General features: G+C 45.1%; 1 protein-coding gene across 5 annotated transcripts in view; it reads left to right on the top strand.

The window, feature by feature from the left end:
* The window catches only part of LOC137372947 (low-density lipoprotein receptor-related protein 8-like), a 123955-nt gene that overhangs the window by 48705 nt on the left and 61344 nt on the right, over positions 1–13906 (top strand). The window lies entirely within an intron of this gene.

Genomic DNA, 13906 nt, shown 5'->3' with positions numbered 1-13906 from the left:
ACTAGCAGCTCTCATATAAAGTATGAGCGAGTTGGATGATATATTAATCTAAACAGGAGCATAATAATGTAACCTGCAATGTATTATTGATTGCCACTTCTATAAGTGTTATTGAAACTCAGCTGTGAATAAACTTTTTGGGGTAAGTGTTTGGCTAAAGAAAATGTACTTATATTCAATTTGTTACTATGGAGGTGACTGTTTTCTCTGAAGCAGGTCCCAGTATGAAAAATAAAATTGTGCAGACGTCTTTAAGATGGAAAGGTGCAACTCTGCCTGATCATAAAAATTAAGGTTGTTTTGTTAAGAGAGCTTACTCACTTCTCAATTGGAACCATTGGCTCGATAGAGTGAATGCCATCTTTGACATAGTGACAGCCATGGTACTGGCCAGTATGTCATTGAGGACATAAATGCAGCAGATAAAGGGTAAAGAATAGAAGAATATGAACTGAAATTGCAGTGAGTCAGGAGAGGAGGAATGATCAGGTATCAGCACATTCAGGAGACTAGGTAGCTGATAGAGCTCAGGAATGTGAGGGGTGGATAGGGAACCTGTAAATTGGATAAGGCTCCTATGCTGGATTACTACACTTATCCTTGTTTAATGAGCGTGTGTGGATATTAGTTGAGGTCAAGAGGACTCGCCCATGATGCGGGCCCCTCCCAGCCAAACCTAGAAGCCGCTTCCTGTCTTGACTCATCAGCGAGGTGCCGGGGGTAGCAGAATTCTGGCAGCAACTGTACTTCTATATGAGTCAGCATCTATAAGGAAATAAAAAAGGTAGAAAGGAGAAAGAAAGGCTTTCAAACCAACTGGTTAACCTGTATTCAGTATCTCTGTAGTTTCCTTCTGTGTTCTCTTGCGGGTGCATTTTGGCTGCTGCTTTGGACCAGAATACCCTACCTCCCTATTCTTTTCCCTTCTCTATTTCCCAACTGATCCCATGTCATCTTTTTCCTCTTCCCCCCCACCCCCACCGGCCACACACACACACACCTTCCTTGGCTGCTCCTCTCACTTGTCACTATTCCTCATACATTCTCTCCAGCCAACCTTCCTCGACTGAAGTCTCTGCCAAATGGGCCTACAACTTTACTTGGCATCTTCTGCCAGGCCTATCCCAGCAACTGCTGCTGACTCTCTCTAAGCAGCAACCTCGACTGTTTCATCCTTTATCCCTGGTGGCCACCCCACTGTTCCTCCTCCAACCCCTCCCCCCCCCCCCCCCATCCCCACCACCACTTATTCCTTTACCACAGGGGTTAATCTTTCTAACTTCATTCCCATCCCATACACCCCTTCATGTATCTCCTCCAGTGATACTGCCATAGTTACTTTTATCACTGCCCATTCTGAATAATTTTACAGACTACTGCTTTACGAATAAGGCTGTTTCCATTTATGATCTCATGGTGCATAAATCTATGGACACCCTGGCAGTAACTGAGACATGGCTCGCAACATTGATTACCCCATCATTTACCCCACCCAAATCACTACTATCGCCATGCAACCTTAAACACCAAGTCACACCTTGGCCTTTTATCCCTTTCTCAATGTCCTATTCTATCCTTTCCACCTTTTCGTTTAGCATGTTCCTAAGTCATCGCTAAATTCCTCATTGAAATAGCCTCCCTTTGGTTTTGCATTGAACAAGCCGTTATCCTCACTGTCTTCCACCACTATCTTAGCCCCCTTGTCTAGTTTAGTTTAGTTTAGAGATACAGCACTGAAACAGGCCCTTCAGCCCACTGAGTCTGTGCCAACCAACAACCACCCATTTATACGAATCCTACATTAATCCCATATTCCCTACCACATCCCCACCATTCTCCTACCACCCACCTACACTAGGGGCAATTTACAATGGCCAATTTACCTATCAACCTGCAAGTCTTTGGCTGTGGGAGGAAACCAGAGCACCCGGTGGAAACCCACGCAGACACAGGGAGAACTTGCAAACTCTGCACAGGTAGTACCCAGAACTGAACCCGGGTCGTTGGAGTTGTGAGGCTGCGGTGCTAACCATTGCGCCACTGTGCCACCCCGTCTATTGTATTCTCATCTCTCTTAATCTCACCGTAACCTAAATCCTTCTACCCATAATCACCATCTTGACCACGCCCTCCCATGGGATCTGTGACATTCTGATAACTAATAAGATCATTTCTGACCGCGTCCTCATCTTCCTTAATGTGCTGCCTGTACATTTCCCTACCCTCCCACATCCCATTATCCCACCATTTACCCATGGAAGAAATCTCTCATTACCTCCCTCAACTTTTTCAGCTCCCCTCTACTTTGACCCTTCAACTGTCAGACCATTTAGTTGTTTAAAACCTATTACATTTCTAACTTTTGCCCGTTCTGATGAAAGGTCACAGATCTGAAACATTAACTCTGCTTCTCTCTCCACAGTTGCTGCCAGAACTGCTGAGTAGTTCCAGCACTTGCTGTTTTTATTACTTAGAATGTGGAACTTGATGCCACATGGAGTGGTTGAAGCAGATAGCATTGATGTATTTAAGGGGAGGCTTGATATATACATGAGGGAGAAGGGGATAGAAGGATATGGGGTTAGAGGAGAAGAGGTAAGTGGAATGAGAGGAGATTCTTGGGGAGTATAAACAGTGGAATAGACATTGGGGTGAATGGTCTGGGTCTGTGCTATAGATTCTATATAATCCTATGTAACGTCTGCTGGTGTGGATCTACTCCGTGAACTACTCCGTGGTTCTCTTTCCTGCATCTTTGCCCTTCTTCTCAGAAAAACAATCACTGTCTCTCATTCCTGTTGTTTTCCCAAAAGCACGCCACAGCTGTGTTTTATGAAATCAGAAGGGCGCAAACCTAAGTGCAGCTGGTGCACAACCAGGTTAATTGTCATTCACCATATCTATCTTGACATGTGAAGCTTCAGCAGATCCCACTCCTCTCTGCCAGAACTTCTACTTTTCTAGAATCGTTTTGGAAAGTAACGACAACTATAGGCTCCTCTTCTCCACAAATCCCCATTTTATGTCCCCTGCAGCCTTGCCTCCAATACCAAATGTTTAAGATTGAAACCATCCATGCAGCCACCTTTACTGCTGCCTATTTCTCTTCCCCTCCATCCTGTATCTCCCCACAGTTTCCCAAACATTTTTGCTGGGTCTCCCTTTGCCCTCTCCAGACTTAGTTTTTCTATGAGCTCCATCTCCTGCTCCCTAGGTCCCTTCCCCATTCCTACTCCTGATCACTCAATCAATTACTACTGGTTCCCATGATTTATGATTTTCCATAGGAACTGACCTTGTCCCATTTAATATTGCTGTTGTCACTCCATCTGCAACACATCCAAGCTCGCTAATTCTCCCTCCCATCTCTAATCTTCCTTTTCTTTCTGAGGTCCTAGAGCATGCAGTCACCTTCCAGTTCCATGCTCACCTCTTTGTAAATTCCATGTTCAAATCTCTCCTGTCAGCCATCCATCCTTCTCTCATTTTAGGCCTTAACTTCCAATCTCTTAGCCTCCCTCTTTCGGCAACATTCAACAAGATTGATTATACTGGCCTCTCCCACCTCCCCTGCTCATTGCACAGCTTTGTGGGACTGTTCCATTCCTAACTACACAAAATCAGCCAGTTTATCTCCAACTTTTCTTCCCTCCCCTGCCCTGTCACTAACCCTGCATTGCAAGGATCTATCCTCTGCACCCTTCTTTCCCTCATCTACATGCTGCCACTTAATGACATCATCTGCAGGCACTTGGGCAGCTTTCATATGTACTGAAGATCCCAAGGTTTACCTTTCTGCCACTTCACTTTGGTGATATCAACAGCAATCTATACTTACGTTTTTATTATATTAAAGGGTGGTATATATCAGGCTGCCTGTTCATCATCAAATCTTGCAGGCATTACAACTTCCTTCAGCTTAACATTGGAAAGAACAAAGCCACGATTTTTAGTACTTGTCACAACGCTATCTTGACATTGACTCTATCCCCGACCCCCCCACACCCCCATAGCCTTTCGTTCAGATTAAACAAAAGTTACTGCAACTTTTGTCCTGTTTGAATATGAGCTGGGTTTCAAACTGCATTTTTCACTCCATCACCAAGACTACGTATTTCCACCTTTAACATTTGATGCCTGCACTGCTTCCTCAGCCCCTGTGCAACTGAAATCCTTGGCCATGCTTTTGTTATCCCTGAACTTGATTATTCCACTAGTCTCTGTACTGGCCTTCTTTCATCAACCCTTCATAAATTTCAGCTTGCCTAAAATGCAGCTGCATGTATCCTGTGCCCTCCCCCTCAACATCATCTATGATCTTGCAACTACGTCCTGTTCCCCCAGTGCATTAAATCCATAACTCTCAAACCCATCCTACTTCCACAACCTCCTCTGGCCTTATCCTCCCTCCCTATGAATGGAAACTATGCTGTGTAACTAGCCTATGAGGTATCAACAAACATAAGGCTGAATTTTATAAGCCCGCCGCCGAAATTGGTGGTGGGCGAAAAAATGGCAGCCCACCCACTCGGGCTGCACAACAAAGAGCTACAGCAATTCCAAGTGCGGCGGCTCATTTAAATAGCTGTGGTGGGCCGCCCCCACCCCACTGATCATGTAGCGGGGGAAGGCTGTCCATCCCCGGCAACGGTCCTGTCGCCCAGCAGCAGGGAGGCCGCCAGGAGGATCGGGTGGGGCCCTGCCGGTGCTGAGGTCCATGGGCCTCATCCGGGCCATCTTCAGGCACCCCCCCCTTACCCCACCCCGCCACGGATCCCAATGTCGAGGGCTCCTTAAAATCCAGCCCATAATCTTTTAAATCTATAGAATATTAATGTAGGGGATAATTGCTTGGTATATCAATTAATTTGTTTTAAGACCATTACATTAAAGTAAGAGATGAGAATCCTTTACAAAGGCTGATCTGATGGGATATGATCTTATTGGAGGTAGTCTCAAACATATTAAACTGTAATGGATGGCTTGGGGGTGAGAAATGACTGGATAATTTTTCTCCTAGTTTGCAAATGGCTATTTTGTTGAATTCCAAAAGAAGAAACTGATTTGAAGGATACTTTTACCCTTAAGAGGATGTAGAGCAATTAAAATGATTCCACGTATCAGCAATTGTATATTTATAGAGAAAACATTTTGTTTTTTTGAAAAAGAGACTTCGAGGTTATTGAAATTTTCAGGGAATTGAGAAAACTGATCCAGGCACATTATTGAAGGAGTAAATAGCAGGGATGCAAGATTTAAAAATTAAGTGGTTAGCTCGAAGAAGGAAAGTGAAGCAGAACATTTTTACACAAAGGATATTCGAATTGTGGGATCAGTTACCAGGGAAGATTGTTGCAGGAGACAATATAAATGGGTTCAATTGGATGTTGTTCTGAGAATGGTGCGTAGTGGAATTGTGATCACTCCATATAGGAGCAGATTTGTTGGATCAAATGGCCTTTATACCTTTCCTAAAAAAAAATTTTAATTTCTAACTGCTTTCTAGCCTGGGATCTGGATGATTTTTATTCTGTCCCACACTTGCTGTATTAGGTTTGGCATTAGTTGAGATGGATTCTGATGATGTTCCAGTTGCCCTGGTAACATCGAAATGATTGGAAAGCTTCTGTGTAGCTGGGTTCTGCAGCAGCTTTCCATACAGAGTTATACAATAGCATGTATCTAAGAAACATCTTTTGAATCTGACCTTACACCAAATAGTTTCAGCCTGATCTGACGCCATATTGCATGGCTTCCAGAGTGTGACTTGTGCAGTTGTAATCCAAGTCTCCTAGTCTTCAATTTAACTGCTGTTTGACATAATGAATCCTCATTTATTGAAAGTTTGAAATGAGGAAAAGCGTGTCAAAGACTGCGTTTTGCTTCACAGGGAATGGCTGCTGTTTCATTTTGGCATGTATTGAGTTCAGGACAAGCTTAAAAAAAACCTGTTTTTCTTTCTGAAGGCACTGTTTATTTCATGCAGTATTTCAGTTGGATAGCAGGAATCCGAGTGGAATCTTTATCTCTTTCCTCTCCCTCCCTCCCTGCCACCAGCCAGTCTCTAGCCCAAGGCCAAGTACAGCACTGCTTGCACTGCTCCAACTTACTATCAACAAACTGAACACAGAACAGGGATCAAATCCATGACCTTCCTGGATGAGATTATAATTCTTTTTTGCTTCATAATAACTTGCAAAGACAGTTCATCTTGAGAAAGAGATTTCTTTTGCACTGGTACTCAAGAAATATTCCTTAAAACCTACCTCTTTGACCAAGCTTTTGGTCATCTGACAATATCTCCTTATGTGGCTCGGTGTCATACTTTGTTTTATAATGCTCCTGTGAAGCACCTTGGGATGTTTTATTACGTTAAAGATGTTGTATTTATATCAGCTGTTGTTTAGCTTCAAGATCCTTTATTTCTCCTGTTTGTTGTAGTGCATGAAAACAGGTATAGCTTTAAACACTTATGATTAATTTCTGTTGTTAGAGAATTTCTCTATTGGTGCAGTGGGTAAATATACCTCATGGAGTGATACTGAGCCATTCAGATTAAAAAGGAGGTCACAGTTTAAACCTTGGTCTGTGCTGAGTCAGCTGATAGTGCTATAGTTAACATTGAGGCCCCTGTACTGTGGAAAAGTGGAACGTAATCATTGGTTTATCACTCCTGACCACTGACCAGTGACTCCTCTGCTAGAAAATACAAATGTCTGGACATCAGTTGTTAGACTATTCAACCATGTGGTGCATATCAACCCTCGCACTCTCTTGGCTCAAACATGACGTGTCTGTATACGGTACCCAAGCATGAATCGGGATCATTCAACAGAGAAAGGGAGAAAATTGGGGAAGGGCAAACAAAATTCTTGTGTATAGCCCCCTGAATAGTAGCACATTTAGCAATTTACATTGCTTATATTCAGCAGCACGTCTTAATCCTTTGAGCATTTATGACACATCAGGATTTCAATATCAACTTGGTGTCACTAATACTTTATGTAACATTAGCAACATCGAGGGCCGAAGGGCCTGTACTGCGCTGTAATGTTCTAAAAAAAAAAATTAGCACTGTAAGCTGGATAGTCAAATGTGCTGAATTTATTCAAATATGTGTTGGCCTATCTGGGAGCACTTCATTAAAAAAAGCAGAAGAGCAAGCCTCTAGTGTTTCAATCAGAAAATGGTGAGCTGTTATTATATTGGCTATCTTTTGGTTAATAATGGATTCTGACATACCTACCCATTTTAGTCTCTCTGACATATGGAGAGTTGGATCCAGTCAGAAAAAGCCTTGAATGGAAATTAGTGAAAGGTAAACTTAAAACTGATGTCGGGAAGAACTATTTCTCAGCGATAAATCTATGGAATTGTTTGCTAGTGTAGTGTAGTGGAGACTAAGGTGTGAATCTTCCTCCAGTATCTTGCCTGAAGAATGGGGCATAAAATTGGGCAGTGAAGCCGACTGTTGCCTCACCACCCAATGCCAATGACCCTTTCCCACTCCTGCCAGAGCTACTGCTGTCTGCCTTTCCATATCTGCTGCATTTAAATGCTGTTAGGGAAAATGAGTTGCTGCTCAGGTCCTGGCCCATTTCCTTCCTATTTCACAGAGACAGAGAGTCATTATGGCACAGAAGGAGGCAATGTGGCCCATCAAGTCCACGACAGCTTTCAGTAAAACAATCCAATCAGTCCCATTCCCCTGCTCTATCCCCGTGGTCCTGTAAGTTTATTTCCCTCAAGTGCAGGGGTTGGCAATGTGTCCGTACATGGACACCAGTGTCCGTGGTGAAAAGTTTGAGGTCCGTGACTGGTAATTTCAGGGATGAGAAATTTCTCATTGAACACCTCTTTCCAGACAATTCCAACTTTAAAAAAATTCACAGGTGCTGGGAGCAGAGACAAGTTCCGATGGCGGGTTACGTTTATTTTTTAACCCCAAACTTGTTCTGAGTTTGGAAGCTGTTGTCACTGCTTCCAGCACCTGTCAGCTGGGAAACTGATGGCTGTGAATTTTTAAAAAATACTGACCAATCACAAAGCTGCTCTGGGGAGAGTTCCCACTCTCTGCAACAGTCAGGGAGGGAGACAGGAGGGAGAGAGAGAGAGAGAGATGGCGGGGAGAGAGAGAGCGAGAGATGGTGGAGAGAGAGAGACGGGGGGTGGGGGGAGGGAGAGAGACGGGGGGTGGGGGGAGAGAGAGAGAGACGGCGGGCAGAGAGGGAGGAATGGGAGGAGAGGGAGAGATGATTGGGGGGAGAGGGAGAGATGGGATGGGGGGAGAGGGCGAGGGAGGGATAGGACGGGAGAGGGATAGGACGAGAGGGAGAGAAGGAGATGGGATAAATCTCTCTGCGGCCTCTCAAAGACCTTACAGATGGACATCTATTCGGATTCTCTGCATCACTACATCAAGCGTGCGAGCAGACATTGACTACTGGTGCAAGCAAAAACAATGCCAGATACTCACTAAATAGGGAGAAATATGTTTTAAATCGGACTATGTTATGATGGCAATAGGTTTGTTACACACTTTATATACAATTTATTTGCCCACATGTCCATGGCTGAGTTAATAATTGTGTCAATTATATGTGGTCATAGAGTGATACAGCACTGAAACAGGCCCTTTGGCCCATCAAGTCTGTGCCGACCAACAACCACCCATTTATACTAATCCTACATTAATCCCATATTCCCTACCACATCCCCACCACCTACCTACACTAGGGGCAATTTACAATGGCCAATTTACCTATCACCTGCAAGTCTTTGGCTGTGGGAGGAAACCGGAGCACCCGGCGGAAACCCACGCAGACACAGGGAGAACTTGCAAACTCCGCTCAGGCAGTAACCAGAATCGAACCCGGGTCGCTGGAGCTGTGAGGCTGCAGTGCTAACCACTGTGCTGCCCCCACATGGTGCAACATGTTGTTGCCTATCCCTGCTCAAGTGTCCATCCAATTTCCTTTTGAAATCATTAATTGTGCCCGCTTCCACCACCCTCGTAGGCAGCGAGTTCTAGGGCACTACCACTCACTGCATAAAAAGGGTTCCTCCTCACACACGCCCTGCATCTCTTGCGCAAAACCTTAAAACTCTGTCCCCTAGTCCTTGTACGGTCAGCTAATGGGGACAATTTTTTCTTGTCTATCTTATCTATACCTGTCATAATTTTGTACACCTCGATCAAATCTCCCCTCAATCTCCTTTGCTTCAAGGAGAACAACCACAACTTTTTCAACCTAACCTTGCAGCTAAAATCCCTCATCCCTGGAATCATTCAGTAAATCTCTGCTGCGGCCTCTCTAGGATGCTCACATCCTTCCTAAAGTGTGGTGACCAGAACTGAAAGCATTACTCCAGTTGTGGCCTAACCAGAGCGCTTTATAAAGGTTCAGCATAACTTCCCTGCTTTTGTACTCAATACCCCTATTTATGAAGCCTAAGATCCCATATGCTTTGCTAACCACACTCTCAATATGTTCTGCCAGCTTCAAGGATCTGTGCACATGGACTCCAAGGTACCTCTGTCCCTGCACACTCTTTCGAACTGTGCCACTTAGTGTATAGGAAGATGGTTGTGGTTGTTGGAGGTCAATCATCTGAGCTCCAGGACATCACTGCAGGAGTTCCTCAGGGTAGTGTCCTAGGCCCAACCATCTTCAGCTGCTTCATTAATGACCTTCCTTCAATCATAAGGTCAGAAGTGGGGATGTTCTCTGATGATTGCACAATGTTCAGCACCATTTGTGACTCCTCAGATACTGAAGCAGTCCGTGTAGAAATGCAGCAAGACCTGGACAATATCCAGGCTTGGGCTGATAAGTGGCAAGTAACATTCGTGCCACTAAGTGCCAGGCAATGACCATCTCCAACAAGAGAGAATCTAACCATCTCCCCTTGACATTCAATGGCATTACCATCACTGAATCCCCCACTATCAACATTCTAGGGACTAAAGGCCTACTACTACCCGACCCAAACCCGGCGGGACCCGACGACATGTGTCGGGGTCAGGTTGTGTCGCACTTCTGGGTCCAGCATTCGGGCTCAGTTTGGGTCGGACCAGATCGGACCCGCTCTATCACCACCTCAGATAAGTGACTTTAATGTTAATTTACGTTTTGGACTTAAAAGGTGGTTTTGCTACAGTTATTTTAAGCTTGTGCAGGTAAGGAACAAAGTGAAAAGCGGAAGGTAAGTTAACTGATGGTCGGGTCAGGTACAGGAAAAAAAATGGAAGGACTCGGGCCGGGTTGGGCTCGGGTTCAGATGTAGTTCTCTTGGGCTCAGGTCGGGTCTCATTTGCAGACCCGAGCAGGTCTTTGCTAGGGGCTACCTTTGACCAGAAACTGAACTGGAGTAACCATATAAATACCATGCATACAAGAGCAGGCCAGAGGCTAGGAATCCTGTGGCGCGTAACTCATGTCCTGACTCCCCAAAGCCTGTCCACCATCTGCAAGGCACAAGTCAGGAGTGTAATAGAATACTCTCCACTTGCCTGGATGGGAGCAGCTCCAACAACACTCAAGAAGCTCGACACTATCCAGGACAAAGCAGCCGGCTTGATTGGCACCCCATTGACGAACATTCACTCCCTCCACCACCGATGCACAGTGGCAGCAGTGTGTACCACCTACAAGATGCACTGCAGCAACGCACCAAGGCTCCTTAGGCAGCACCTTCCAAACCTGCGATCTCTACCAATTAGAAGGACAAGGGCAGCACATGCATGGGAACTCCACCAAAGGCAAGTTCCCCTCCAAGTCACATACCATCCTGACCTGGAACTATATCGCCGCTCCTTCTCTGTCGCTGGGTCAAAATCCTGGAACTCCCTTCCTAACAACACTGTAGGTGTACCTACCTCACATGGGCTGCAACGGTTCAAGAAGGATGCTCACCACCACCTTCTCAAGGGCATTTAGGGATGGGCAATAAATGCTGGCCTAGCCAGTGATGCCCACATCCCATGAATGAATAATTAAAAAAATTGCTTCTCCCTATCCCTTCTGTGAGAATGCATCACCTCACACTTCTTTGTGTTAGATTCCATCTGCCACTTGTCTGCACATTCTGCTAGCCTATCGATGTACTGTTGCAGTCGATTTGGATCATCCTCACTGTCTGCCACACCTCCAAGTTTTGTATTAGTTTTTTTTAATTCATTCATGGGACGTGGACATCGCTGGCCAGGCCAGTGAACTTTAATGCTTAACCCTGTGCACCCTAGGGACTGAATTGAGACTACCCCAAACTCATTGGATACAGGTTCCTTGGAGGCAGAGGGGATTTCCTTCCCATCAATCTGGGTTGGATTTGAACATGGATCTTGCAGGGGACCGGGTCACTGTGCTGATTCTGACTCTGTCCTGTATTGACAACAGGAATTTGTAGTTCTTCTTGACTGCTGGATTGTGGGGAAGAGGGTTCAAAGTACTATCACAACGTATGAAACTATGTAACCCCATTGTATAAATCTAATGAAACCGAATAATTCCTAAGAAGGCATGGTAAAAATAAATTACTGCCCTGCTTGGTGAAAGAGAACTATCAGGCTGATATTAGCTATTGGATATTCCACTTCTATCAGTCTTACATAAATCGGCAGATAAATACTGATTGGAATAAATGCTTGCCAACCTTTAAAGCTTGCCCACCTAAGGTCTGTGTTATCAATGTAGGCAGTAACAACAAGAAACTGGGCCTGTATTCTAGTCATAGAGTCATAGAGTGATACAGCACAGAAACAGGTCCTTCGGCCCATCATATCTGTGCCGGCCATCAAGCACCTGTCTATTCTAATCCCATTTTCCAGCACTTGGCCCGTAGCCTTGTATGCTATGGCATTTCAAGTGCTCATACAAATACTTAAATGTTTTGAGGGTTCCTGCCTCGACCAGCCCTTCACGCAGTATGTTCCAGATTCCAACCACACTTTCCTCAAATCCCCTCTAAATCACCTGCCCCTTACCTTTAAATCTATGTCCCCTGGTTATTCCGCTAAGGGAAAAAGGTTCTTCCTATCTATGCCCTTCATAATGTTGTATACCTCAATCAGGCCCCCCCTCAGCCTTCTCTGCTCTCAAGAAAACAACCCTAGCCTATCCAGTCTCTCTTCATAGCTGAAATGCTCCAGCCCAGGCAACATCCTGGTGAATCTCCTGTGCACCCTCTCAAGTGCAATCACATCCTTCCTATAGTGTGGTGACCAGAACTGTGCACAGTACTCCAGCTGTGGCCTAACTAGTGTTTTATACAGTTCCATCATAACCTCCCTGCTCTCGTATTCTATGCCTCGGCTAATAAAGGCAAGTATCCCATATGCCTTCCTAATCACCTTATCTACCTGTGCTGCTGCCTTCAGTGATCTCTGGACAAGTACACCAAGGTTCCTCTGACCCTCTGTACTTCCTAGGGTCCTACCATCTGTTGTATATTCCCTTGCCTTGTTAGTCCTCCCAAAATGCATCACCTCACACTTCTCAGGATTAAATTCCATTTGCTACTGCTCCACCCATTTTACCAGCCCATCTATATTGTCCTGTAATCAAGGCTTTCCTCCTCACTGTATACGACACCACCAATTTTTGTGTCAAAGAACAAAGAACAGTACAGCACAGGAACAGGCCATTCAGCCCTCCAAGCCTGCACCGATCTTGATGCCTGCCTAAACTAAAACCTTCTGCACTTCCGGAGACCATATCCCTCTATTCCCATCCTATTCATGTATTTGTCAAGATGCCTCTTAAACGTCATTGTCATACCTGCTTCCACCACCTCCCCCGGCAGCAAGTTCTAGGCACTCACCACCCTCTGTGTAAAGAACTTGCCTCGCACATCCCCTCTAAACTTTGCCCCTCTCACCTTAAACCTATGTCCCCTAGTAACTGACTCTTCCACCCTGGGAAAAAGCTTCTGACTATCCACTCTGTCCATGCCGCTCATAACTTTGTAAACCTCTATCATGTCACCCCTCCACCTCCGTCGTTCCAGTGAAAACAATCCGAGTTTTTCCAACCTCTCCTCATAGCTAATAGTTCGCAGTGTCATCTGAGAACTTACTGATCATACCTCCTATATTCACATTGAAATCATTCATGTACACTACAAACAGCAAGGGTCCCAGCACCGATCCCTGTGGTACACCACTGGTCACAGGCTTCCACTCGCAAAAGCAACCCTTGGCCGTCACCTTCTGCCTCCTGCCACGAAGCCAATTTTGGATCCAATTAGCCAAATTGCCCTGGATCTCACGGGCTCTTATCTTCTTAACCAATTTCCCATGTGGGTCCTTATCAAAAGCCTTACAAAAGTCCATGTGGACTATATCATCTGCTTTACCCTCATCTACACATCTAGTCACCTCCTCGAAAAATTCACTCCAGTTTGTTAGACACAATCTCCCCTTGAAAAAGCCATGCTGACTATCCCTGATTAATCCCTGCCTCTCCAAGTGGAGATTAATCCTGTCCCTCAGAATTTTTTCCAATAGTTTCCGTACCACTGATGTTAGACTCACTGGCCTGTAATTACCTGGTTTATCCCTGCTACCCCTTCTTGAATAATGGTACTACATTTGCTGTCCTCCAGTCCTCTGGCACCTCTCCTGTGTCCAGAGAGGATTCGAAAATTTGTGTCAGAGCCCCTGCAATCTCCTTCCTTGCCTCACAAAACAGCCTGGGATACATCTCATCTGGGCCTGGGGATTTATCCACTTTTAAGCCCACTGAAACAGCTAATACTTCCTTTCATTGCTAATTTGTTCAAATATATCACAATCCCCCTCCCTGATCTCTACACCTACATCGTCCTTCTCCATAGTGAACACAGATGAAAAGTAATCATTTAAAACCTTACCTATGTCCTTCGGCTCTACACACAGATTGCCACT

The sequence above is a fragment of the Heterodontus francisci genome, chromosome 8 (assembly GCF_036365525.1).
Source record: "Heterodontus francisci isolate sHetFra1 chromosome 8, sHetFra1.hap1, whole genome shotgun sequence".
Classification (NCBI taxonomy): Eukaryota; Metazoa; Chordata; class Chondrichthyes; order Heterodontiformes; family Heterodontidae; genus Heterodontus; species Heterodontus francisci.
Note: the sequence above shows the minus strand (reverse complement) of the source record. Positions and strands in the feature narration are given on the sequence as shown.